The 26,719-nt window shown below is 44.0% G+C and overlaps 1 protein-coding gene across 5 annotated transcripts in view; it reads right to left on the reverse strand.

The window, feature by feature from the left end:
- Positions 1–26,143, reverse strand: part of HYCC2 (hyccin PI4KA lipid kinase complex subunit 2) — a 145,624-nt gene extending 119,481 nt beyond the window's left edge. For 4 of the 5 annotated variants that reach the window (XM_054548652.2, XM_063712467.1, XM_063712464.1 and 1 more), the window contains exon 1: positions 25,496–26,143. The gene's annotated coding sequence lies outside the window, so the exon portion shown is untranslated. The remainder of the gene's footprint in view (positions 1–25,495) is intronic. The other variant, XM_063712462.1, reaches the window with a different exon arrangement.
- Between the last annotated feature and the right edge of the window lie 576 nt (positions 26,144–26,719).

A 26,719-nucleotide genomic window follows, 5' to 3' on the forward strand; every position in this document is an offset into this window, starting at 1 on the left:
GCACAGTGGCTCACACCTGTAATCCCAGCACTTTGGGAGGCCAAAGAGGGTGGATCACCTGAGGTCAGGAGTTTGAGACCAGCCTGGCCAACGTGGTAAAACCCCATCTCTACTAAAAATACAAAAATCAGCTGGGTGTGGTGGCACGTGCCTTTAGTCCCAGGTACTTGGGAGGCTGAGGAAGGAGAATCACTTGAACACGGGAGGCGGAGGTTGCAGTGAGCTGAGATCCCTCCACTGCACTCCAGCCTAGGCTGACAGAGCCAGACTCAGTCTCAAAAAAAAAAAAAAAAAAAAAAAAAAAAAAAAATAGCCAGCCATGGGGGCTCACAACTATCATCTTACCACTTTGGGAGGCTGAGGTGGAAGGATTGCTTGAGCCCAGGAGACTAGCCTGGGCAACGAAGTGAGACCCCCATCTCCACAGACATTTTTAAAAATCAGACGGGCATGGTGGTGTGAACCTGTAGTCCCAGCTACTCAGGAGGCTGAGGCAGGAAGATCACTTGAGCCCGGAGGGAAGGTTACCTGGGTGACAGTGAGATTCTGTCTCTAAATTTAAAAATTTTTAAATAGCATTTGAGGCCTTCGTCAGATTTTTAGAGTATTTTAAATGTATAGTTTATTAAGTACAACCCAGGTAGTTTATTTTTAAAAAATTAAATGTGGCCAGGCACAGTGACTCACGCGGCTAATCTCAGCACTCCAAGAGGCCAAGGTGGGTGGATCACTTGAGCCCAAGAGTTCGAGACCAGCCTGGGCAACATAGAGAGACTCTGTCTCTACAAAAAATAGAAAAAATTAGCCACTGTGGTAGCACATTCCTGTAGTTGCAGCTATTTGAGAGGCTGAGGTGGGAGGATTGTTTGAGCCCAAGAGGTAGAGGCCGCAGTGAGCTGAGATTACGCCACTGCACTCCAGCCTGGATGACAGAGAAGACCCCGTCTCAGAAAAAATAAAAAATAAAATAAATGTTACTTCATGATGGCCTCTCAGTTGGCAACATGAGTTTCAAAATTTTATATAATCCTCACTGGCCCTCGAAATCTCTAGAGTTGCAAAGTACTCCGATTCAAATATCTATGAGAGGGCATGCGTGGTGGCTCATGCCTGTCATACCAGCACTTTCGGAGGCCAAGGCAGGCGGATGACCTGAGGTCAGGAGTTCAAGACCAGCTTGGCCAACATGGTGAAACCCTATCTCTGCAAAAACACAAAAATTAGCCAGGCATAATGGCGGGTACCTGTAATCCTAGCTACTCAGGAGGCTGAGGCGGAGAATCGCTTGAACCCAGGAGGCAGAGGTTGCAGTGAGCCGAGATCATGCCATTGCACTCCAGCCCGGGCGACAGAGCAAGACTCTGTCACAAACAAACAAACAAACAAAAAATAGCTATGAAAGTGGAATCCCTCAAGTCTTGGTTTACCTCAATACCAATTTGAGGAGAAAAAGCGAATTTTTTGCTTTTGTTTTTGTTTTGCATTGACTTGCCTTTGATTCTGTCAGAAAGGATTTATGGAAAAGAGGAATCTTATTTTAATCTTATATACTATGTTTTATATATATATATTTTAATTTATATATAGTATTACATTGTTGTAAGTTTACATTTATAATAAACTATCCAAAATGCTAACTAATTTAAAGATTAAATTATTAATCCCATATACTGTATTAGACTGAATTACTTTTGATACATATAAACAATTTAAAACTGCTTTAGAAGTCAAAAAGAAAAGGACAAAATCCCCTTGTCTCAAGGTCTGTATATTTTTCTGTTTAATATCACGTGCAACAAAATGAAGTAACTCTTTTGAAATATGGCCCCAAATTACAAAACTAACTGGAAAGAATTTTGGTTTGGTTGTTGCTAAACACTTGTGTTTCTGAGAATGCATTACAAAATAAGAACATTGAAAAATAAGAACATGCATACTTATAATAAAAATCAGAAGATTTTGTGCAATTTGAAAAATTCACATATTTTGTGGGTTTTTTTTTTTTTTTTTTCCAGATGGAGTTTCGCTCTTTGTTGCCCAGGCTGGAGTGCAGTGGCGCATCTCGGCTCACTGCCAACTCTGCCTTCCGGGTTCAAGCAATTCTCCTGCCTCAGCCTCACGAGTAGCTGGGACTACAGGCGCCCGCCACCACGCCCGGCTAATTTTTGTATTTTTAGTAGAGACGAGGAGGCTGAGGCAAGAGAATCACTTGAACCTGGGAGATGGAGGTTACAGTGAGCTGAGATGGCGCCATTGCACTCCAGCCTGGGCAACAAGAGCGAAACTCCGTCTCAAAAAAAAAAGAAATGAAAAAAACATTTAGTACTCCCTGCACATGTTCTACCCACTCTCATTTTAATTAATTCCCAAGCTGAATTTGGAAAAACAGCACTTAACACACATTTTCCTGCTGATTTGGTAACTAATCAAATATCGTTCTAAATTTACTTTCATATTTTAAATACATTGGTCAGGCATTTTACCTTATTATAGAAAACGAAGAGTTTTAAAAATATATATATTTGCATTGGCCGGGTGCGGTGGCTCACACCTGTAATCCCAGCACTTTGGGAGGCCGAGGCGGGCGGGTCACGAGGTCAGGAGATCAAGACCATCCTGGCTAACACGGTGAAACCCCGTCTCTACTAAAATACAAAAAATTAGACGGGCGTGCTGGCAGGCGCCTGTAATCCCAGCTACTCGGGAGGCTGAGGCAGGAGAATGGCGTGAACCCAGGAGGCGGAGCTTGCAGTGAGCCAAGATCATGCCACTGCACTCCAGCCTGGGCAACAGAGCGAGACTCCGTCTCAAAAAAAAAAAATCACATTGTACATTTACACGAATTACACATTTAAGTGAATGTTTTGTGAGTACAGCTCTTCTTGTGCTACATATATTTTTTATTTCATTATTTTCCTGCTTCAAAATTTCCGTGGGAAATAATGAACAGTTAGAGAACAGGAGACATAGTACTGAAGGCCAACTCTGGTTCACAGTAACCATAGCAATAACTGTCCTAAAAATAGAGTGTCTTCCTCAGCACAGATTCGATCATCTTACTGAGGAAGAATCAGGTTCACAGGCAGTGGTATCACCTGGACCTTGGAATCCCATGTGGTAGTAACATAATACAATAGCATGAGAGATTAATACAAATATAAAGTCTTAAAATTAGATTTTATATTCTGACAATACTTCCTAGTGAAACATAATTAGAAATTAAAACTATCTCTATAGATGATAATTTCCAACAAGGAAACATCACAATTCATATAGTTAATCTAGAGATTTAACTCAAGTTATTTTATTTTTTAATTTTTTTTTTGAGACGGAGTCTCGCTCTGTCGCCCAGGCTGGAGTGCAGTGGTGTGATCTCGGCTCACTGCAAGCTCTGCCTCCCGGGTTCACGCCATTCTCCTGCTTCAGCCTCCCGAGTAGCTGGGACTACAGGTGCCCACCACCACGCCCGGCTGATTTTTTGTATTTTTAGTAGCGATGAGGTTTCACTGTGTTAGCCAGGATGGTCTCGATCTCCTGACCTCGTGATCCACCCACCTCGGCCTCCCAAAGTGCTGGGATTACAGGCGTGAGCCACCGTGTCTGACCTATAAAGGCTTCCTTACAGTTGATGTGGGTTTGTTAGTAACTATAATTCTAATATATCAATTTCTACATTTATAAGCAATCTTACAAAATGAAAGACATTTCTTATAGCCTTATACCCTACATATATTTCTATCAGAGCACTTATCTCAATGTATCATAATTATACATTTCCTTGTTTGACTTCCTCCTCAAACCATGGCTTTCTGGAAGACAGGGACTGTACCTATTTAATAGGTGTTTAGGAAGTATCTGTTAAATGACTGAATTAATAGAGAATTCATGGAGAATGAATGAATTCAGAGATCTAAACTACTTGTAAGGTAGTAGAAATTATTTGCCACCAATTAGCACCTCATTTTATGACTCTAGAAAGATTAGTGGGAATGAAAGATTGAGGAGACTCACATATTTTCCAATGAATAAGAGGTTTCATGGATCCCAATTGCCTGTCAGAAAATATTATTTTTATTTTATTATATTTTATTTTATTTTGAGAGAGTGTCTCACTCTGTCGCCCAGGCTGGAGTGCAGAGGCACAATCTCGGCTCACTGCAACCTCCACCTCCCTGGTTCAAGCGATTCTCCTGGCTCAGCCTCCTGAGTAGCTGGGACTACAGGCGCCTGCCACCACACCTGGCTAATTTTTGTATTTTTAGTAGAGACAGGGTTTCACCATGTTGGCTAGGATGGTCTTGATCTCCTGACGTCGTAATCCATCTGCCTCAGCCTCCCAAAGTGCTGGGATTACAGGCGTGAGCCACCACACCTGGCCCCAGAAAACATTATTAACAAAAGGTCTTTGGCAGTGTCTTGGGCACAGATTCCAGAATTGGAAGGCACTTCCTCAATCCCAAGGCAAGAAGATTAGAAGTAAACTAGGCCTAAGCATTCTGACACATGCTATAGAACCTTCCCCTACTTGTTAATGAGTTGGTGGTAAAAAATACCGACCATCAAAAGTCAAGACCAATTTGTGCTACATGCAACCAATTACTCCATGGTCATTGCATGCAATTTCTCCTTTAATACATTGGTCATTTTAGTTTTAGTTTTTTGTTTTGTTTTCGCAGAATTATAAGGAATAGAACCCCTGCCTGCAAATAATGGGACATGCTAAATAGTGGGGCATGCTGGCCCAACCATCCTCCAATGTCAAGGAAGCTCCATGGAATTGTAACTAGAACTGCGGCAGACCTCTTAGCTCCTTTTCTTTGAATTGTATTTATTCACTTAACAAATATATATTGAGCACCTCCTATGTACCAGTAATATTCATGGCACTTTATAATACATCAATGAACAAAACAAATTTATCTTTTCTTGGTACTTACATTTCAGTGTAGGATTACTATTTTTTCCCAGATGCTGACTAACGATGGGGCTTCTCGCTACCTGGTGGGCACCAGAGACATTTTGTCCACATGCAATATAGTTTATCAACCAAACTTTTTTTCCTATAAACATACATTTATTTATGTATTTGTATTAAAAAAATTTCAGAGACAGGGTCTCTAAAATTTTGTATGTAGCCCAGGCCGGACTCAAATTCCTGGCCTCAAGTGATTCTCCCGCCTCAGCCTTTCAAGTAGCTTGGACTACACCAGCATGCCTGGCTAAACAAATTTAAAACTGTAGTTTGAATCAGTGAGATTTGATTCTTGATAATGATTTTTTTCTCTTCTAAATTGCCCATGCAACCATCAATAAAAGAACAAGATCTTAGGCCGGGCGCGGTGGCTCACGCCTGTAATCTCAGCACTTTGGGAGGCCGAGGCAGGCGGATCACAAGGTCAGGAGATCGAGACCATCCTGGCTAACATGGTGAAACCCCGTCTCTACTAAAAACACAAAAAAAATTAGCCGGGCCTGGTGGCAGGCGCCTGTAGTCCCAGCTACTCGGGAGGCTGAGGCAGGAGAATGGCGTGAACCCGGGAGGCAGAGCTTGCAGTGAGCCAAGATCACGCCACTGCACTCCAGCCTGGGCGACAGAGCGAGACTCAATCTCAAAAAAAAAAAAAAAAAAGAACAAGATCTTGTCTTTTGTGGGAACATGGATGGAGCTGGGGCCTATTTATCCTTAGCAAACTAACAGAGGAACAGAAAACCAAAAGCCGCATTTTCTCCCTTATAAGTGGGAGTGAAATGATGAAAACTCACAAACATAAAGAAGGGAATAACAGACACTGGGATCTACTTGAAGGTGGAGGATGGGAGGAGGGAGGGGATCAGAAAAAATAACTATTGGGTACTAAGCTTAACACACCTGGGTGGGTGATGAAATGTATGACAAATCCCCAAGACATGAGTTTACCTATATAACAAACCTTCACATGTACCGCCGAGCCTAAAATAAAAGTTAAAAAAAAAAAGAATTATAAAAAATGAAACTGGCTGGGCGTGGTGGATCACGTCTGTAATCCCAGCACTTTGGGAGGTCGAGGTGGGCAGATCACCTGAGGTCAGAAGTTCAAGATGAGCCTGGCCAACATGGTGAAACCCCGTCTCTACTAAAAATACAAAAAAATTGGCTGGCGTGGTAGTGGGCGCCTGTATAATCCCAGCAAATCAGGAGGCCAAGGCAGGAGAATCACTTGAACCCAAGAGGTGGAGGTTGCAGTGAGCTGAGATCACACTACTGCACTCCAGCCTGGGCAACAAGGTCCAGACTCTGTCTCAAAAAAAAAAAAAAAAAAGAAACTAAATTGTCATTAAACTTTTAAAAATTGCACAGAAATTTGTACTCTCCTAATAAAACATATCTTGTTTTACCTCATAACTGAGATTTTTTTTTTTTTTTTTGACAGAGTTTTGCCCTGTCGCCCAGGCTGGAGCGCAATGGCGTGATCTCCGCTCACTGCAACCTCCACCTCCTGGGTTCAGGCAATTCTCGTGCCTCGGCCTCCTGAGTTGCTGAAATTACAGGCACACGCCATCACGCCTGGCTAATTTTTATATTTTTAGTAGGGACAGGGTTTCACTACGTTGCCCAGGCTGGTCTTGAACTCCTGACCTCAGGTGATCCACCCACCTCGGCCTCCCAAAGTGCTGGGATTACAGGCGTGAGCCATCACGCCTGCCCTGTAACTCAGATATTTTTATACTTGCCTTAATCTCTACCAGATTAGAAATCTTGCAAATCTTGCCTTATTTATCCTGTCTTCTACACAGTGCCTTGCACATAGGAAACATTCACAAATGCTTAATTTGAACTTAATTCCAGATAGTGTCTTGCTATGTTGCCCAGGCTGGAGTACAGCGGCTATTGACATGTGTGATTATTGCACACTACAGCCCTGAACTCCTGGGCTCAAGAGATCCTTCTACTTCAGTCTCCCGAGTAGCTGGAACTACAGGCACACACACACCACTTTGCCTGGCTAATTTCTTTTTTTTTTTTTAGACGGAGTTTCACTCTTGTTGCCTAGGCTAGACTGCAATGACATGATCTCGGCTCACTGCAACCTCCGCCTCCACGGTTCAAGTGATCCTCCCGCCTTAGCCATCCGAGTAGCTGGGATTACAGGTGTGCACCACCGTGCCTAGCTAATTTTGTATTTTTAGTAAAGACAGGGTTTCACCATGTTGGCCAGGCTGGTCTCGAACACCTGACCTCAGGTGATCCATCTGTCTTGGCCTCCCAAAGTGCTGGGATTACAGGCGTGAGCCACCACACCTGGCCCTGGCTAATTTCATTTTTAAATGCATACTTTATCATCATTCTTTTCTTTTTATAGTGGGCATGCACCACTACACCCACTAAATTTTAAAATTTTTATAGAGATGGAGTCTCACTATGTTGCCTAGGCTTGTCTTAAACTCCTGGGCTCAAATGATCCTCCCACCTTGGCCTCCCAAAGCGCTGGGATCACAGGCCTGAGCCACAGTGCCCAGCCAAAAATTCTTATAATTAATATAAATTCTCATTTAAACTACTTATACATAGTTACACTATTTTTCTTTCACAGTGCTGTGTGAAGAGTAAACTCTTAGCCGGGTGTGGTGGCTCAGACCTGTAACTCCAGCACTTTGGGAGGCCAAGGCAGGTGGATCACCTGAGGTCAGGAGTTCGAGACCAGCCCGGCCAACATGGTGAAACCCCATCTCTACAAAAAATACAAAAATTAGCTGGGCGTGGTGATGCACGCCTGTAATCCCAGCTACTAGGGAGGCTGAGGCAGAAGAATCACTTGAACCCGGGAGGCAGAGGTTGCAGTGAGCCGAGATCATACCACTGCATTCCAGTCTGGGCGACAGAGCAAGACCCCCTCTCAAATTAAAAAAAAAAAAAGTAAACTCTCAATAAGTATTTTCTGAATTGAATTGAAAATGGTTAAAGTCATTTTATTTATTCTTTGAATTTTTTTTTTTTTTTTTGAGATGGAGTCTCGCACTCTCTCCCAGGCTGGAGTGCAGTGGCGCCAGCCATCTCGGCTCACTGCAAGCTCCGCCTCCCGGGTTCACGCCATTCTCCTGCCTCAGCCTCCCGAGTAGCTAGGATTACAGGCGCCCGCCATCCCCCCACCAGCTAATTTTTTGTATTTTTAGTAGAGAAGGGGTTTCACCGTGTTAGCCAGGATGGTCTCAATCTCCTGACCTTGTGATCCGCCCGCCTCGGCCTCCCAAAGTGCTGGGATTACAGGCGTGAGCCACCGCGCCCGGCCTATTCTTTGATTTTTAAATCAACTTTTATGGAGCAATAAATTCCCCTTTTAGTTGACCATCTAAGGTCGATCTTGCTGGGCACGGTGGCACATGACTGTAATCCCAGTTACTTGGGAGCCTGAGACAGGAGAATCACTTGAACCCAAGAGGCAGAGGTTGCGGGAGCCGAGATCATACCACTGCGCTCCAGCCTGGGTGACAGAGCGAGACTCCATTTCAAACAAACAAACCAAAAAAAAACATTGGTGACCTCTGGGGAGCGGGGACCATCAGGTTGCCCAAGGAGGGATGAACCTGGGAGGTGAACTGGCCCAGATCAGAAATAGAGCAGGTCAAAAACTCCTGTGCTGATCAGTAGTGGGATCTGCTTGTGAATAGCCACTGCACTGTAGCCTGGGCAACATAGTGAGACATTGTCTATTTAAAAAAAAAAAAAAAAAAAGATTAAAAAAAAATAAAGTCAATCCTTTAAAAAAGAAAGAAACACAGTTGGGTGCGGTAGCTCACACCTGTAATCCCAGCACTTTAGGAGGCCGAGGCAGGCGGGTCACAAGGTCAGAAGACTGAGATCATCCTGGCTAACACAGTGAAACCCTGTCTCTACTAAAAATACAAATATTAGCCGGGCATGTTGACAGGCGCCTGTAATCCCAGCTACTCTGGAGGCTGAGACAGGAGAATTGCTTGAATTTGGGAGGCGGAGGTTGCAGTGAGCCAAGATTGTGCCACTGCACTCCAGCCTGGGTGACAGAGAGAGATTCCATCAGAAGGAAGGAAGGAAGGAAAGAAGGGAGGGAGGGAGGGAGGGAGGGTGTGAGCGAGCGAGCCCAGGCACAGACAGTGGTTCATGCCTGTAATCCCAGCACTTTGGGAGGCCGAGGTGAGAGGAGCACTTGAGCCCAGGAGTTCAAGTTTTCAAGGTTATAGCTTGCCAACACTGCACTCCAGCCTGGGTGACAGAATAGGACTCTATCTCTTAAAAAAAAAAAAAAAAGAAAAAGAAAAGTCAGATAAAGAGTAACTGAGAAAATAAAAGCACAACAGGTTTTGAAAGAGTTTTATAATATGTAACTTTTCCATCAATGCACACCACCCTTTTTTTTTTTTTTTTTTTTTTTTTGAGATGGAGTCTCACTCTGTCACCCAGGCTGGAATGCAGTGGCACGATCTCAGCTCACTGCAAACTCCGCCTCCCGAGTTCATGCCATTCTCCTGCCTCAGCCACCCGAGTAGCTGGGACTACAGGCACCCGCCACCACGCCCAGCTAATTTTTTGTACGGGGTTTCACCTTGTTAGCCAGGATGGTCTTGATCTCCTGACCTCGTGATCTGCCCGCCTCAGCCTCCCAAAGTGCTGGGATTACAGGCGTGAGCCCCCGCACCCAGCCCCTCCCCCCTCCTTTTTTTTTGAGACGGAGTCTTGCTCTGTGGCCCAGGCTGGAGTGCAGTGGCACGATCTTGGCTCACTGCGACCTCCGCCTCCCAGGTTCAAGCAATTCTCCTGCCTCAGCCTCCCGAGTAGCTGGGACTACAGGCACGCCCCACCATGCCCGGCTAATTTTTGTATTTTTTTTTAGTAGAGATGGGGCTTCACCATGTTGGCCAGGCTGGTCTTGAACTCCTGACCTTGTGATCCGCCCACCTCAGCCTCCCAAAGTGCTGGGATTACAGGCGTGAGCCACTGTGCGCAGCCACTTATTAGAATTTTTAAGCAAGGAGGAGCTGGGTGCAGTGGTTCATGCCTATAATCCCAGCACTTTGAGAGGCAGAGCCGGGACGATTACCTGGGGTCAGGAGTTCAAGACCAGCCTGACCAATATGGTGAAACGCGGTCTCTAAAGACAAAAAGTTAGCCGGGTGTGGTGGCACACTCCTGTAATCCCAGCTGCTTGGGAGGCTGAAGCAAGAGAATCAATTGAACCTGGGAGGCAGAGGTTGCAGTGAGCTGAGATTGTGCCATTGCATCCCAGCCTGGGCAAGAAAAGTGAAAACTCTGTCTCAAAAAAAGAAATAAATAATTTTTAAGTAAGGAGAATTACTATTTCAATTTCACATCTTGGCTATATTTTGACAAAGGAGATAATACTTCTGTAAGAGTATAGCAATATAGCAACAATCTCCTGTCCCAAGCCAGGAATCAATCAGTGTTCCTCTCCCCATCTCCACCCCAATCTCAAGAACCTTTTACTTTCCAACTAAACAACACAATTGGCAAATGAAGCCTGTGTGAAACCCGTATTACAAACCAATAAGAGAGTCTGCAGCGAACCAATGTGTTATGCAGCCACTCTCGTAAATGATTACTTGGCCTCTCATAGACTTCTCAGCAGAAGATGGACCTTTATATCCTAGTGGAAAAACTAATTTAATATTTCTGAGCATGCTCCACATTACATCATTATTTTCCGCCTTCCACTATCCTTTAAGGGCAATTAATTATTCTTGCTAAGGGGAATAAATGGCATAACAAAATGTATAATTCCAAAAAGTGACAAAATCTAAAACAACAAAGTGGTTTTGCATATGCAGCCTTGGTTGAGATTGTAGTGGGTTGATTGGCCACATGATCAGAAATTTATTTCTGGAAAATTTTCACAGAAAAATGGGTAGGAATGGTGGTGGGGTCCATGTGGTATATGTCCTGAGGTCTGAGGCAGAGGACATTTACCAAATAATGTCTAAAGAGAGTGCTAAGAGCCAAAGCCAGAAAATTCTGTCCAAATGGGTTATGCAAGTAAGATGGTGCAAGGACAAGAGCATAGATTCTAATTCAAGGGGATCATCAAGCCAGGCAGGCAAAGAAGAGAAATGGAACAACTCTGGACAGTAACTGGCAGGCCATCTGGATGAAAGCTGGTGACAGCTGCTATTGTCTAGGACTGAATCCCTTGTGTTAGGGCTGTTCTGGTTCATTTAAAAAGTCTTAGCCAGGCATGGTGGTTCACACCTGTAATCTCAGGACTTTGGGAGGCTGAGGCCGGAGGACTGCATGAGCCCTGGAGTCCAAGACCAGCCTGGGCAACATAGGGAGACCTTGTCTCTACAAAAAAATTAAAAATTAGCCAGGTATGATGGCATGTACCTTTAGTACTAGCTACTTAGGAAGCTGAGGTAGGAGGATTGCTTGAGCCTAGGAGGTCGAGGCTGCAGTGAGCCATGTTTGCACCACTACACTTGAACCTGGGCAACAGAACAAGACCCCATCTCAAAAAAGAAAAAAATAAAAAGTCTGGAATGGAGCAGACACTGAACTTCATATCCTGGCAAAATTCCAGAGATACTGTGTCTTTAGCTTAGCCCTTTCCTGTCAAAAGGGAAAGTTATGGGACACATTGACAGATCATTCATATCCAAGGAATAGCACTGATTTTAAGCAATTTGATTATCATGTTTGTTGGTGCAATTTTATTCATGTTTCTTGTACTTGGGGTTCATCAAGCTTCTTTTTTTATAATTTCAATAAGTTTTTGGGGAACAAGTGGTGTTTGGTTCCATGAATAAGTTCTTTAGTGGTGATTTCTGAGATTTTGGTGCACCTGTCACCTGAGCAGTGCACACTGTACCAAATATGTAGTCTTTTATTCCTCACCTCCCTCTCACTCTTTTCCCCAAGTCCCCAAAGTCCATTTTATCATTCTTATGCCTTTGTGTCCTCATAGCTTAGCTCCCACTTTTTTTTTTTTTTTTGAGACAAAGTCTCATTTGTTCTGTCACCCAGGCTAGAGTGCGGTGGTGCGATCTTGGCTCACTGCAACTCCCTCTCCCAAGTTCAAGTGATTCTCCTCCCTCAGCCTCCCGAGTAGCTGGGATTACAGGTGAGCACCACAAGCCCAACTAATTTTTGTATTTTTAGTAGAGATGAGGTTTCGCCATGTTGGCCAGACTGGTCTCATACCCCTGGCCTCAAGCGATCCGCCTGCCTTAACCTCCCAAAGTGCTGAGATTACAGGCATAAGCCACTGCGCCCAGTCGCTTAGCTTCCACTTGCAAGTGAGAACATAATGACATTTGGTTTTCTATTCCTGTGTTACTTCACTTAGAATAATGGTCTCCAAATGCAAACTTTTTTTTTCTTTTTTCTGAGACGGACGCTCTGTCACCCAGGCTGGAGTGCAATGGCATGATCTAGGCTCACTGCAACCCCTGCTTCCTGAGTTCAAGCGATTCTCCTGCCTCAGTTTCCCGAGTAGCAGGGATTACAGGCGCACACCATCATGTCCAGCTAATTTTTGTATTTTAGTAGAGACGGAGTTTCACCAAGTTGGCCAGGCTGGTCGCGAACTCCTGACCTCAAATGATCCACCCGCCTCGGCCTCCCAAAGTGCTGGGATTGTAGGCATGAGCCACCACACCTGGCCACAAACTTTTATTAGCATTTATTTTATTCTGAATTTATTCCCATGCCACAAGTTTTTGTTTTTGTTTCTTCAGTTTCTTTTGAGATATCTTTTTCTTCAATTCAACTTCCTCTTCTGGTTAAAGAATAATTTGTTCTGGCCAGGTGCGGCGGCTCATGCCTGTAATCCCAACACTTTGGAAGGCCGAGGAGGGCGGATCACTTGAGGTCAGGAATTCGAGACCAGCCTGGGCAACATGCTGAAAGCTGGTCTCTACTAAAAATACAAAAATTAGCCAGGCATGGTGGCACTGGCCTGTAATCCCAGCTACTCGGAAGGCTGAGGAAGGAGAATCGCTTGAACCTGGGAGTCAGAGGTTGCAATGAGCCGAGATGGCGCCATTGCACTCCAGCCTGGGTGACAGAGTAAGACTCTGTCTCAAAAAAAAAAAAAGAAGAATTTGTTCTTTTCAGTAAGGATCATCTCGATGTGGCAGGTAGAGGTCATGGTCATGTATGGGTTAATCTGACCATGAGCTCTGTAAGTCCAGCAGTGCATCTTGGGTGCTTTGTTCACCTGGATAGGCTCAATGATCACAGAATCTATATCCAAAACCTTAAATTCAGCATTACTCTGCGTTTTTAAGCATGTGCAGCAAAAATTCAGTACGCTTTTTGGGCCAGCAACCCTGTATCTAGCCCCACTGTTTGGCCTGGGCACACCTACCAACTCCACCATTGTAACGTGGTTTCTACACAGTATTTTTATAAAGTGACATCTTTCAGAATACTTGGTGGCTTCTTGTGTATGCCTACCCTTGATGGCCCAGATAATTTCACCTGTATTCTTAAAGAAAACAAAGATTTGAACCTTTTGATTTGCATGTTTTTGTGAAGTTTTCTAGGACAAATGAATAGTGAACCATTTTCACAGATCACCTCAGGCTGCTTAGAGGAAGTGAGCTCATTAAGCTTCTTTGATCAAAGGGTTTGTTTTTATCTAATTTGGAATTTTTCAGCCATTATTTCTTCAAGTATTTTTTCTTTTTATTTATTTATTTTTTTTTTTTTTGAGACAGAGTCTTGCTGTGTTGCCCAGACTGGATTGTAGTGGCGCAGTCTGGGCTCACTGCAACCTCTCCCTCCTGGGTTCAAGCGATTCTCCTGCTTCAGCCTCCTGAGTAGCTGGGATTACAGGCACCCGCCACCACATTCGGCTAATTTTTGTTATTTTTTTAGTAGAGTCAGGGTTTCGCCATGTTGGTCAGGCTGGTCTCAAACTCCTGACCTCAGGTGATCCACCCGCCTTGGCCTCCCAAAGTGCTGGGATTACAGGCATGAATGAGCCACAGCGCCCAACCTCTTCAAGTACTTTTTCTATCTCCCATCCCCTCCTTCAGGGAATTTAATTACACATATATTAGCCTCCCTGATACTGTGTTATGGTTTCCCTGATACTCTTTATTTTTCTCTTTCAGTATTTTTTCTGTTTTTCATTTTACTATTATTATTATTATTTGAGACAGAATCTCGCTCTGTCGCACTCAGGCTGGAGTGCAATGTCACAAACTTGGCTCACTGCAACCTCCACCTCTCAGGTTCAAGTGATTCTCCTGCCAGCCTCCTGAGTAGCTGGGTTTACAGGCGCCCACCACCACGCTAGGCTAATTTTTGTATTTTTAGTAGAGATGGGGTTTTGCCATGTTGGCCAGGCTGGTCTCAAACTCCTGACCTCAAGTGATCTGCCCACCTCAGCTTCCCAAAGTGCTGAGGTTACAGGCGTGAGCCACCATACATGGCCTCTGTATTTCATTTTAGATAATTTATATTGTGTGTCTTCATGTTCACTAATCTTTTCTTCAGTATCTAATCTGCTTTTAACCTCATGCAATGTATTCTTCACCTCAGACATTGTAGTTTGCATCTAGAAGTTTTTTAATGTGTGTTTTTTGGTGGTTGTTTGTTTTTGTAAGATGAATGTCTTGCTATGTTGCCCAGGCTGGTCTTGAACTCCTGGCCTCAAGTGATTCCTGTCTTAGCCTCCCAAAGTGCTGGGGTTATGGGCATGAGCCACCACATCTGGCCCATCTAGAGCTTTTTCTCTTTTTTAGAGACAGTGTCTCGCTCTGTCATCCAGGCTGGAGTGGTGCAATGGCACAATCATAGCTTACTGTGCCTTGAATTCTTGGCCTCAAGGAGTCCTTCTGTTTCAACCTCTTGAATAGCTGAGAGTGTGTGCCACCGTGCCCGGTTAATTTTTTTATTTTGTAAAGATGAGATCTCTGTTTATTGCCTGGGTTGATCTCAAACTCCTGGCCTCAAGCGATCCTCCCACCTTGGCCTCTCAAAGTGCTGGGATTACAGGTGTGAGCCACTGCATCTGGCCCCATCTATAGTTTTAATACGAGTCTTTATATCTTCCATGTCTCAACTTAACATGCTCAGTCTTTCCTCTATCTTATTGAAATATGGCTATAGAATCTGTTTTAGTATTCCTATCTACTAATTATTTTGCTTGTTTGTTTTTGTTTGTTTGTTTTACCTCACCTCAAAAGCCAAGGCAAATATACTAATTCTATTACCTATGGCATTTCTGGGTGTAATTCTATTGATTGATTGATTGTTATTGTCCTCATATAAGTGATCTTTTCCTGGTTCTTTGCTCTTTTGTATTTTTTTTAAGATATGGAGTCTTGCTACTTGCCCAGGCTAGAATGCAGGTAGACATTTTGTCTACATGGTTTTTTAGTTGTTTCAGGCAGGAGGATACTCCAGTGCCTGTTACTACAGCTTGCCAGAGCAGAACATGTAAATTCAACAGAACCACAGATGGTTGTGTATACTGCATTTAGGCTTTTCCACATTCTTAGATTTACATAGCCTTAACATTTGCAAAGAATAAAGCAGGCAGGGTGCAGTGGCTCACACCTATAATCCCAGCACTTTGGGAGGCCAAGGCAGGAGGATGGCTTGAGCCCAGGAGTTCGAGACAGCCTGGGCAACATAGTGAGACCCTGTCTCTACATATAATAAAAAATTAGCTGGGCATGGTGGCACGTGCCTGTAGCCCCAGCTACTGAGGATTGCTTGAGCCTGGGAGGTCTAGGTGGCAGTGAGCCATGATCATGCTACTACACTCTAGCCTGAGCAACAGTGGGAATCCCTGTCTCAAAAAACAAACAAACAAACAAAATAGATTAGTCAAGGGGATAAAAACAAAAAGTAAAAAAAATTCATATGCAGTCTTTGCACCTCCTTGATAAACGTCTTCCAAGTGGAATGTATCTTTGTTTTTATCAAACATCAGGGAATATATTTTTCTCTGGATATGGTGTTTTTGACTAATATTTGCACAGAAATTGTTCATATTTCTGCCCCCCAAAAAAACCTCAAGATAAGATTTTTAAGTAAAATTATGTGCATGAAAAGTCTTACATTGTATTCCAAATACAATTGGTGGAATACACAATCATGTGTAGATATTTTTCCAACTTTTTATTTTCAAACCTGAAAACAAGGCCGGGCATGGTGGCTCACGCCTATAATCCCAGAACTTTGGGAGGCCTAGGTGAGCAGATCACATGAGGCCAGGAGTTTGAGACCAGCCTGGCCAACATGGCAAAATCTTGTCTCTACTAAAAATACAAAAATTAGCTGGGCATGGTAGTGCACGCCTGTAGTCCCAGCTACTCGGGAGGCTGAGGCATGAGAATTGCTTGAACCCGGGAGGCTGAGGTTGCAGTCAGCTGAGATCGTGCCAATGCATTGCAACCTGGGTGACAGAGAGAGACTTTGTCTCAAACAAAACAAAACAAAACCTGAAAACCAGAAAATTTAAAGAATACACATATACCCTTTACCTACAGACACCAATTGTTAACATTTAGCCACATTTACTTTATCTCTCTCTCTAGACACACACATACACACACACTTTGCTGAATCATTGACAGTAATGTGCAGACATCATGACACTTTACCCCTAGATTCTTCAGTGTGTGTTTTCTATGAACAAAGACATTCTCCTACATGATCACAATATCACTATCATACCTGCAATAGACTGAATGTTTCCCCCTGAAACTCATATGTTGAAACCTAATCCCCAGTGTGATGGCATTTGGAGGTGAGGCCTTTGGGAGGTGAAAAGGTCATGAGGGTGGAACCCTCATGAATGGGATTAGTGCCCTTATAAAAGAGATCATAGAGAGCTCCCTTGCCCCTTCTACCATATGAGGGCACAGTGAGAAGATGACCACATCTATAAGCCAGAAAGCAGGCCCTCACCAGACTCTGAATCTGCCAGTTATCTTGGATTTCCCAGCTCCAGAAGTGTGAGAAATAAGTTTCTGTTGTTTATAAGCTACCTAGTCTATGGTATTTTATCATATCAGCCCAAATGAATTAAGACAATACCCATGAAATTTAACATACACAATAGTGTCTAATGTACAGGCTATACCAAAATTTCCATTTACCTGTAACTGACATTTATCCTCTTATCTCCAAAATAACTCTTCTCTGCCAGGCGTGGTGGCTCATGCCTGTAATCCCAGCACTTTGGGAGGCCGAGGCGGGTGGATCACCTGAGGTCAGGAGTTCGAGACCAGCCTGGCCAACATGGTGAAACTCCATCTCTACTAAAAATACAAAAAATTAGCCAGGCATGGTGGCAGGTGCCTGTAATCCCAGCTACTTGGGAGTCTGAGGCAGGAGAAACACTTGAACCCGGGAGGTGGAGGTTGCAGTGACCTGAGTCTGTGCCACTGCACTCCAGCCTGGGCAGCAAGAGCGAAACTCCATCTCAAAAACAAAAACAAAACCTTCTTCTTCCTTTTACGCTCCCGATAGTTATGGGCCCTCCCCAAAGCTAAACCAATGCTCTCACCAAAGCAAAGCATGCCCAGTTCTTCATAGCCTTGACCTACCATCACTACACATAGTATTCCATTTATTCCTTATACAAGAAGGTATTATCTCTATTATCTCATTTATTCCTTACACAAGAAGGTATTCACTATCTCTATTATAAGAAAAATTAGGATCAGAGAGATTCATTAACTTGGCTACAGTCACACAAATATTTATTAAGTCTCAGAGTCAAAATCTGAACTCAGATCTCTGACTTCACAACCCATGTTCTTTCCGCTATGCCACACTGTCTACTGTATCAAATCTATATTACTTTTTTTTTTTTTCTGAAACAGGGACTCACTCTGTCTTTCGGGCTGGAGTGTAGTGGTGCAATCACAGCTCACTGTAGCCTCGACCTTCCAAGCTCAGGCCATCTTCCCAGCTCAGCCTCCCGAGTAGCTGGGACGACAGGCTCATGCCACTATGCCCAGCTAAATCTATGTTACTCTGACTAATGGAGATTGCAAGGCTTTTGATTTATCTAAATGAGACTTCCATTTATTACTTACACAGTGATTAATAAGCATACAAGTTTTAGTGCTTTCTCTGTTAATTCTTAGTAGTCTACATTGTAGGATCTCTTTGAGAGCACAGCTAGTTTTGTTCTTAGAGACACCCTCAGCACCTAGAATGATGCCAGACACTTAGTAGGTATTCAATGAATGTCTACTGGATAAATGCATGAATTAGACTAAGTACACATAGACTCAAAAGAAATATACAAAGTATGTTTTCAAACTGATTTTCGAACCCAGCAAGGGCTGTAAACATTCATTGTAAGAAGTTGATCAAACAGGAATTTACTCTGCTGCACTTTTTTTTTTTTTTTGAGACAGGGTCTCATTGTGTTACCCAGGCAGGAGTGCAGTGGTGCAATCATGGCTCACCACAGCCCCAACCTCCCGGGCGGGCTCAGGTGATCCTCCTACCTCAGCCTCCCAAGTAGCTGGAACCACACGCTCAAGCCACCACACCTGGCTAATTTTTGTAATTTTTGTAGAGACAGAGTCTCACCATTTTGCCCAGGCTATTCTGCTGCATTTTTAACATTTTCAACAATAATTCCTTCATTTAGACCATCATCTCCTCTCAATTGAGCCTTTGCTCAATTTTCAGACCCAGCATTAATCTCAAATCTTCCTTCTGCAGTTCCAGCTTGAAGTCTTCCTTTTGTTCTCATCTTTAACCTATAAGCAACATTTTTATTATACATTATATTTTACATTGTTCTTATTGCAGAATTTATCATTATTATGCATAAATAGTAATCAAAGGGAATATTTTCCCAGTTATTTGGTATCATCATTTAAGTGAATCTTCCAGATAACTCAACTCTTTAAGAATTAAACCTTTTAAAACATTTGAATCATCTTTCACAAAAAGCCTTCTAAAATGCATTAAATATTTTTCTCCCTCTTAAAACAGCATGCACAGAACATTCTTTAACCTTTTTCTGACTCAAGCTGTGACCGAAAGCATCCGTTATTGCACTGGTCCATGGCAGAGAGATGCCATGACAGAAAATGATTTTTCTGTCACTTTCATCACATATTATTTTTGCTTCATTCATCACCAGCTGCCACTTCTTATTCCTGATCCAGCTCTGGAAGCTCCTAATTCTCAGCTTGTCATAATGTAGGAAACCAGCCAAATGAACTTGTTAACATTTGTGATGAAAATAACTAGACCCCAAGGATCTTACAAACAAACTGAGTTAGTTTAGTGACACCTTTTTTGTACACTCAAATGCCTCTTTTTCTTTTTCTTTTTCTTTTTTTTTTTTTGAGATGGAGTCTTGCTCTTGTTGCCCAGGCTGAATTGCAATGGCGCGATCTTGGCTCACTGAAATCTCTGCCTCCTGGGTTCAAGCAATTTTCCTGCCTCAGCCTCCTGAGTAGCTGGGATTACAGGCACACGCCACCATGCCTGGCTAATTTTTTATATTTTTAGTAGAGAAAGGGGTTCACCATGCTGGCCAGGCTGGTCTCGAACTCCCAACCTTAGGTGATCTGCCTACCTCAGCCTCCCAAAGTGCTGTGATTACAGGTGCCTCTTTTCCTTAATAATCCCTAATTCTTGGCTAGGTTGTTGGGTAAAAGTTATTTCCTGATAAACAAGGCATTACCTTATATATATTATCAATAAAATTATATGTATAAATACATGGAAATGCATGCATAGTATTGCATTATTCAATAAGAGTTTTACAGCTGAATGTCCCTCTTAGGAATTCCTTGAGGACAAAGACTCTTATTTCTTTTTTTTCTCTTTTTCTTTTTTTTTTTTTTTTTTTTTTGAGCCTGTTTCCCAGGCTGGAGTACAGTGGTGTGATCTTAACTCACTGCAACCTCCACCTCCCAGGTTCAAGCAATTCTTCTGCCTCAGCCTCCAGAGTAGCTGGGAATACAGGCATGCACCACCACGTTCGGCTAATTTTTCTATTTTTAGTAGATGGTTTCGCCATGTTGGCTAGGCTGGTCTCAAATTCCTGACCTGAAGTGATCCATCTGCCTTGGCCTCCCATAGTGCTGGGATTACAGTCGTGAGCCACTGTGCCTGGCCTCTATTTCTTTATGTAGTACCTGGCACATAGTAGGAGCTCAAAAATGTTTGCCAATGAATGGATATTATAGCGTAGCCTTCTGGTGTGACAGAAATTATTTTTTAAATTTATTTGCTAGATTATGCAACAAAGCAAAACCCTTTCTCTGCAAAATTAAAAATATTAGCCAAACACAGTGGCACATCCCTGTAGTCCCAGGTACTCAGAAGGCTGACACAGGAGGATTGCTTGAGGCCAGAAGTTTGAGGCTGCAGTGAGGTATGATCATGCCACTGCACTCCAGCTTGGGGGTGACAGAGTGAGACTCCATCTCTGAAAAAAAAAAAAAAAAAATGGCCGGGCACAGTGGCTCACGCCTGTAATCCCAGCACTTGGGGAGGCCAAGGTGGGTGGATCACCTGAGGTCAGGAGTTCAAGATCAGCCTGACCAACATGGTGAAACCCCATCTCTACTAAAAATACAAAAAATTAGCTGGATGTGGTGGCGGGCTCCTGTAATCCCAGCTACCTGGGAGGCTGAGGCAGGAGAATCGCTTGAACCCGGGAGGTGGAGGTTGCAGCGAGCCAAGATCGTGCCATTGCACTCTAGCCTGGGCAACAGGAGCAAAACTCCATCTCAAAAATTAATAAATAATAAAAATAAAATAAAATATTTGCTCACTTGCACTTAACCATGGGGGAAAACTTTTGGGAAAAGGTGAAATGGAAGTTGTCAATATAACTTCTAAGCTCCAAGTGTAGGACCTTTCCTTTTTCCTTCCACTATATTCCCAGAGGCTAAATCAATGCCTGGTACATAGTATTTAATTTATTTAGCACCTACTATATGCCAGGCATATTATTCAGAGATAGGGTCTCACTCTGTTACCTAGGCTGAAGTGCAGTAGTGCGATCAAGCTTACTGCAGCCTTGAACTCCTGGGCTCAAGCAATATGCTCACCTTGGCCTCCTGAGCAGCTGGGACTACAAGTGTGCACTACCCCACTGAGCTGATTTTTAAAAATTATTTTTGTGGAGACACGGTCTCATTATGTTGCCCAGACTGGTCTTGAACTCTTGGCCTCAAGTGTTCCTCCCACCTTAGCCTCCCAAAGTGCTGGGATTACAGGTGTGAGCCACTTTGCCTGGCCATGCCAGGCATATTCCAAAGATTAATTTGTGTAATAATTCTATGAGGTTGGGACTATTACTGTCATTCCCTTTTTACAGGTGAGAAAATTGAGACACAAAGAGGAAACTTACCCAGAAGTTCACACTGCTAGTGAGAGGCAGAGCTGGAATGCAAACCCAGAACTAGTTCCAGAGGCAGTACTATTAATCCTTATGTAATAGTGCCAGATATATTTCTGGAAATGACTTAGTTAACTACTAATTTCTGCACCTTGCTTTGCTTGTGAAGTCTGTTGCTACAAATCTACAGTTGACTACTTCTATAGAAACCCAGCTGTCTTAGTCTGTTTTGTACTGCTATAAAAGAATAACTGAGACTGGGTAGTTTATAAAGAAAAGAGGTTTATTTAGCTCATGGTTCTGCAGGCTGTACATGAAGCATGGCACTGGCATCTGCTTGACTTCTGGTGAAAGCTTCAGGTTGCTTCCACCCATGGTGGAAGGCAAAACGCTTCTCTCATGGTGAGGGAAGAAGAAACAGTGAAAAAGGGGAAAGTGCCAGGCTCTGTTTAACAACCAGCTCTTGTGGGAATTAATAGAAGAAAAACTCCCTCACCGCTAAGGGAAGGCATTAATCTATTCATGAGGTATCTACCCCCATGACCCAAATACCTTCCATGAGGCCCACCTCCAACATGGGGATCAAATTTCAACATGAGGTTTAGAGGGGACAAATAAATATCCAAACCATAGCACCAGCATATTAGAATTAGGTGTTTATTTATTCTTCTCAAGAACGTATTTTTTTTTTATTGAGATCATCCTGGCCAACATGGTGAAACCCTGTCTCTACTAAAAATACAAAAATTATGGCTGGGCGCGGTGGCTCGTGCCTGTAATCCCAGCACTTTGGGAGGCCGAGGCGGGTGAATCACGAGGTTAGGAGTTTGAGACAAGCCTGGCCAACATGGTGAAACCCTGTCTGTACCGAAAATACAAAAAATTAGCTGGGCATAGTGGTGGGCACCTGTAATTCCAGCTACTTGGGAGGCTAAGGCAGGAGAATCACTTGAACCCAGGAGGCAGAGATTGCAGTGAGCCGAGATCGTGCCACTGCACTCCAGCCTGGGTGACAGAGTGAGACTCTGTCTCAGGAAAAAAAAAAAAAAATTAGCTGGGCGTGCTGGCGCGCACCTGCAGTCCCAGCTACTCAGGAGGCTGAGGCAGGAGAATTGCTTGAATCCGGGAGGCGGAGGTTGCAGTGAGCTGAGATCATGCCACTGCACTCCAGCCTGGTGACAGAGCGAGACTCCATCTCAAAAAAAAAAATAATGTATTCTTTTTAAATTAAATTTATTTATATATTTTTTTTGAGACAGGGTTTCACTCTGTCATCCAAGCTGGAGTACAGTGCTGTGCTCATGGTTTACTGCAACCTCAACCTGCCTGGCTCAAGTGATCCTCCCACTTCAGCCTCTTGAGTAGCTGGGACCACATGTATGCATCACTACACCTGACTAATTTTTAAATTTTTTGTAGAGACAGGCTCTCCCTGTATTGCCCAAGCTGATCTTGAACACCTGGGTTCAAGTGTTCCTTCTGCCTTGGCTTCCCAAAGTGCTGGGTTTATAGGCATGAGCTACCATACCCAGCCAAGAATATATTCTACCAGAATGTCAGAAGAGTTGAGGCAGGATGTGTGGCTAAGAGAGTAGATATAAAGTCATTGCTGTGGCTATTAATTCTCCACTTCCCAAGTCACCCACTGTGATATAAGGAAAAGCATTAGATAAATTCTTGGCATCCTGTCCTAGTTCTGTCACTAGCTAGTTGTGAGATGTCTCAATTTATTAACTCACTTTAAGCCTCAGATTCTTCATCTGAAAATTGGGTTGTGGTTGACGGAGTGAGAAAATGTTTGGATTAGATCAGTTGTTCTGAATCTTAACTGTACATTGAAATCACACGGGGAGCTTTAAAAACTACCAATCCCTGAGTCTCACTCTCAGATATTTTGATATAATTAGTCTGGAATGGTACCTGGCCACTGAGGTTTTTGCAGCTCCTTGGGGACAGTCTAATGTGCAGCCAAGGTTTACAACCAGTGAATTTGATGAAAACGTGAACATTTGTTGCTACTTTGTTAAGTGTGGAAAGAGAAAGTCAGAGAGGCTTAAGCAATACTGCCCTTGGACCCAGGCACTGGGGGTCCTGTTGTGGGCCCTGATTTAGAAGGGCCTTGCTCCGCCTCTTCTTGGGCTGTGCCCTTCCCTCAGGTGAGGAGAATCATCAGAGGTGGGAGGAGTCTGCAAGGTCAAGAGGACATGCCCACACCGAGACCCTCTGTTTAAAACCCTCTTTGGGGCTGGGTGTGGTGGCTCTCGCCTGTAATTCCAGCACTTTGGGAGGCCGAGGTGGGCAGATCACTTGAGGCCAGGAGTTCAAGACCAGCTTGGCCAACGTAGTGAAACCCCGTCTCCACTAAAAATACAAAAATCAGCCAGATACGGTGGTGCGCGCCTGTAATCCCAGCTATTTGAGAGACTGAGGCAAGGGAATTGCTTGGGCCTGGGAGGCAGAGGTTGCAGTGAGCCAGGATTGTGCCACTACACTCCAGCCTGGGTGACAGAGCGAGACTACGTCTCAAAAAAACAAAAACAAAAAACCCTCTTTGGGTACCCAAGACCTGAAGTTCTCTACTCAAAGAGCCCTGAGCCTCCCACCAGGGCCTACATTGGCCTCTTCTCCAAGTCCATACCCCAGGGACAAACTGTGCTGCAAGTATGCACATCTCTAAGCCCAAGCGGTGGCTGATTGTAAGAGGATGTAAATGGAAAGTGGACTGCAGGTGGGAGTGTCAACATAGACGTATACAGTCATTCTTTGAGGGCTGCTGAAGCCAAAGGATAAGGATGGCACAGTGGGTAGGGGGTTAAATGCCTGCCCCTACTGGTTTGCCAAATGGGATGACAACATGGGCTTCCAATGTGAGCCAGAAAAAGCCCTCAGGGAACGACATATGGATATGCTGGGTTAGAAGTCATACTGGTGTGTGTTGAAGTGGTAAGAATCAGTGGGCATGCAAGGTGGGCCTGGGGTAAGTCCACTATGATGGTTCTACTGACAACCAGAAATGGCTTTCACTTGGGATAGGGTGGGTTGGAGGTGGTGATGGAGGTGCTAAGCTAGGTGTTCTTGAATAGTAGTTTCCAAATTAAGGACAGGTGCTGATCTGTAATAAAATTTTATTGGTGTACTAAAAAGATAAGAAAGGCCAACAGCAGCAGTGGTCATGCCTGTAATCCCAGTGCTTTGAAAGACCTAGGCAGGAAGATCGCTTGAGGCAAGTTCAAAACCAGCCTGGGCAACATAGCAAGACTCCCTGCCACCCACGACCCCCGCTTCTACTATATATATAAATTTTTTTTTTTTTTTGAGATGGAGTCTTACTCTGTCTCCCAGGCTAGAGTGCACTGGCATAATCTAGGCTCACTGCAACCTCCGCCTCCCGGGTTCAAGCAATTCTCTGCCTTAGCCTCCTGAGTAGCTGGGATTACAAGCGCCCGCCATCACACCCGGTTAATTTTTTGTATTTTTAGTAGAGATGGGGTTTCACTATCTTGGCCAGGCTGGTCTTGAACTCCTGACCTCGTGATCCACCCGCCTCGGCCTCTCAAAGTGCTGGGATTACAGGCATAAGCCATTGCGCCGGGCCACAAAATTTTTTTTAAAGAATTAGCTGGGCATGATGGCACCTGTAGTGGCACACCTAGCATGGTGGCATGCTAGGACCTGTAGTCCTAGCTACTCAGGAGGCTGAGGCAGAAGGATCACTTGAACCCGGGAGGTTAATGCTGCAGTGAGCTGTGATCAGGCCACTGCACTCCAGCCTGGAGTGAGACCCTGTCTCAAAAACAAAAAACCAAACTTGGATAACTGACAAAAGAGTTTAGGATTGAATTACATGGAAAAACCAACAAAACAAGACAATTATTAACTCCAGAAAAAACTAAAAGTTGTGTGGGAAAGGAAAAGTAATCATAGTTTGGTACATAACTTGGCTGTGACTACCGTTTACATGATTATAATAGCATATATACTGAAGATTAGTCAAACAGAATATAACTATCTTGGGAAGATGGAGAGATTTAAAAAAAAAAAAAGGTTGGGGGTGAATATGGGGTGAAAGTAATGGAGAAAAAGAGCTAAAGTCTCCTCTTGTGTCTCAGCACTCCACCCAAGGTAGAGCCTCTGGATGGAAGAAGGAATCTCCCACCTCTCCACCACAGTCCCCCAGGATTTACCTTCAGCATCAGGTAGCTAGAGGCAAGATGAGAAATGCTGATATGCTGGTCTCTGACTGGGAGCTGTGGGAAGAGAGAGGTTCTTAGTTGCAGCAGTCTGGAGTGGAGTCTGTCTTGCTGAACAAAGGGAGAGGTTTGGTTTAAATACCACAGACTGACTCTCACATTCTGATGCAAGAGTTTTCATAGATTTTTTGGAACAGGTGTTTCTTCATTTGCTGTTTGCCCTTAGGACCATTTCAGAGGCTTTAAATGGTTAATGGTTGTTGTTTTAAATAATTTTCAGTTTCACTAGGGGTGAATCCCGAGCTCTTCATGCCGTCCTGCGGTTAGTCTCTCTTGGTATTATTCTTCACCTTTCCTTTGAGTTTAAAATTATTTCAAGAAAAGTTAAAGCTCTTTAAGAATCACAATAAAGTAGTTATTAGGAATAAATAAAAAAGTAGCGGGGCGCGGTGGCTCACGCCTGTGATCGCAGCACTTTGGGAGGCCGAGGCGGGCAAGGATCACTTGAGGCCAGCAGTTGGAGACCAGCCTTGCCAACATGGTGAAACCCCATCTCTACTAAAAATACAAAAAAAAAAAAAAAAAAAAAAAATTAGTCGGGCGTGGTGGCCTGCGCCTGTGGTCCCCGCTACTTGGGAGGCTGAGGGGGTTGGATGGCTTGAGCGCGGGAAATCCAGGCTGCAGTGAGCCGTGATGGCGCCACTGCCTTCTAGCCTGGGCGACAGCGCGAGACCCTATCTCAAGAAGTAAAACAAAAAACGAAAACATACACACAAAAAACCACAAAGTGCGTTCACGTTTGCTATGACTCCCAGACATCAATCGTAAACACTCGAGCCGGGCGCGGTGGCTCACGCCTGTAATCTCAGCACTTTGGGAGGCCGAGGCGGGCGGATCACGAGGTCAGGAGTTCGAGACCATTCTGGCCAACAGTGAAACCCAGTCTCTACTAAACACAAAAATTAGCCGGGCGTGCTGGCGCGTCCCTGTAGTCCCAGCTACTTGGGAGGCTGAGGCAAGAGAATCGCTTGAACTAGGGAGGCGGAGGTTGCAGTGAGCTGAAATTGCGCCACTGCACTCCAGCCTGGGCCACAGAGCGAGACTCTGTCTCAAAAAAGAAGGAAAGAAAGAAAAAAAAACCACTCGCAGTGTTTACTCCTAACGCGTGGAACTTGTGTCGACATCCACCCTCGGTTACTGCATACTCAGTCACACAAG

Source organism: Pongo abelii, chromosome 11 (assembly GCF_028885655.2).
Source record: "Pongo abelii isolate AG06213 chromosome 11, NHGRI_mPonAbe1-v2.0_pri, whole genome shotgun sequence".
Lineage (NCBI taxonomy): Eukaryota > Metazoa > Chordata > Mammalia > Primates > Hominidae > Pongo > Pongo abelii.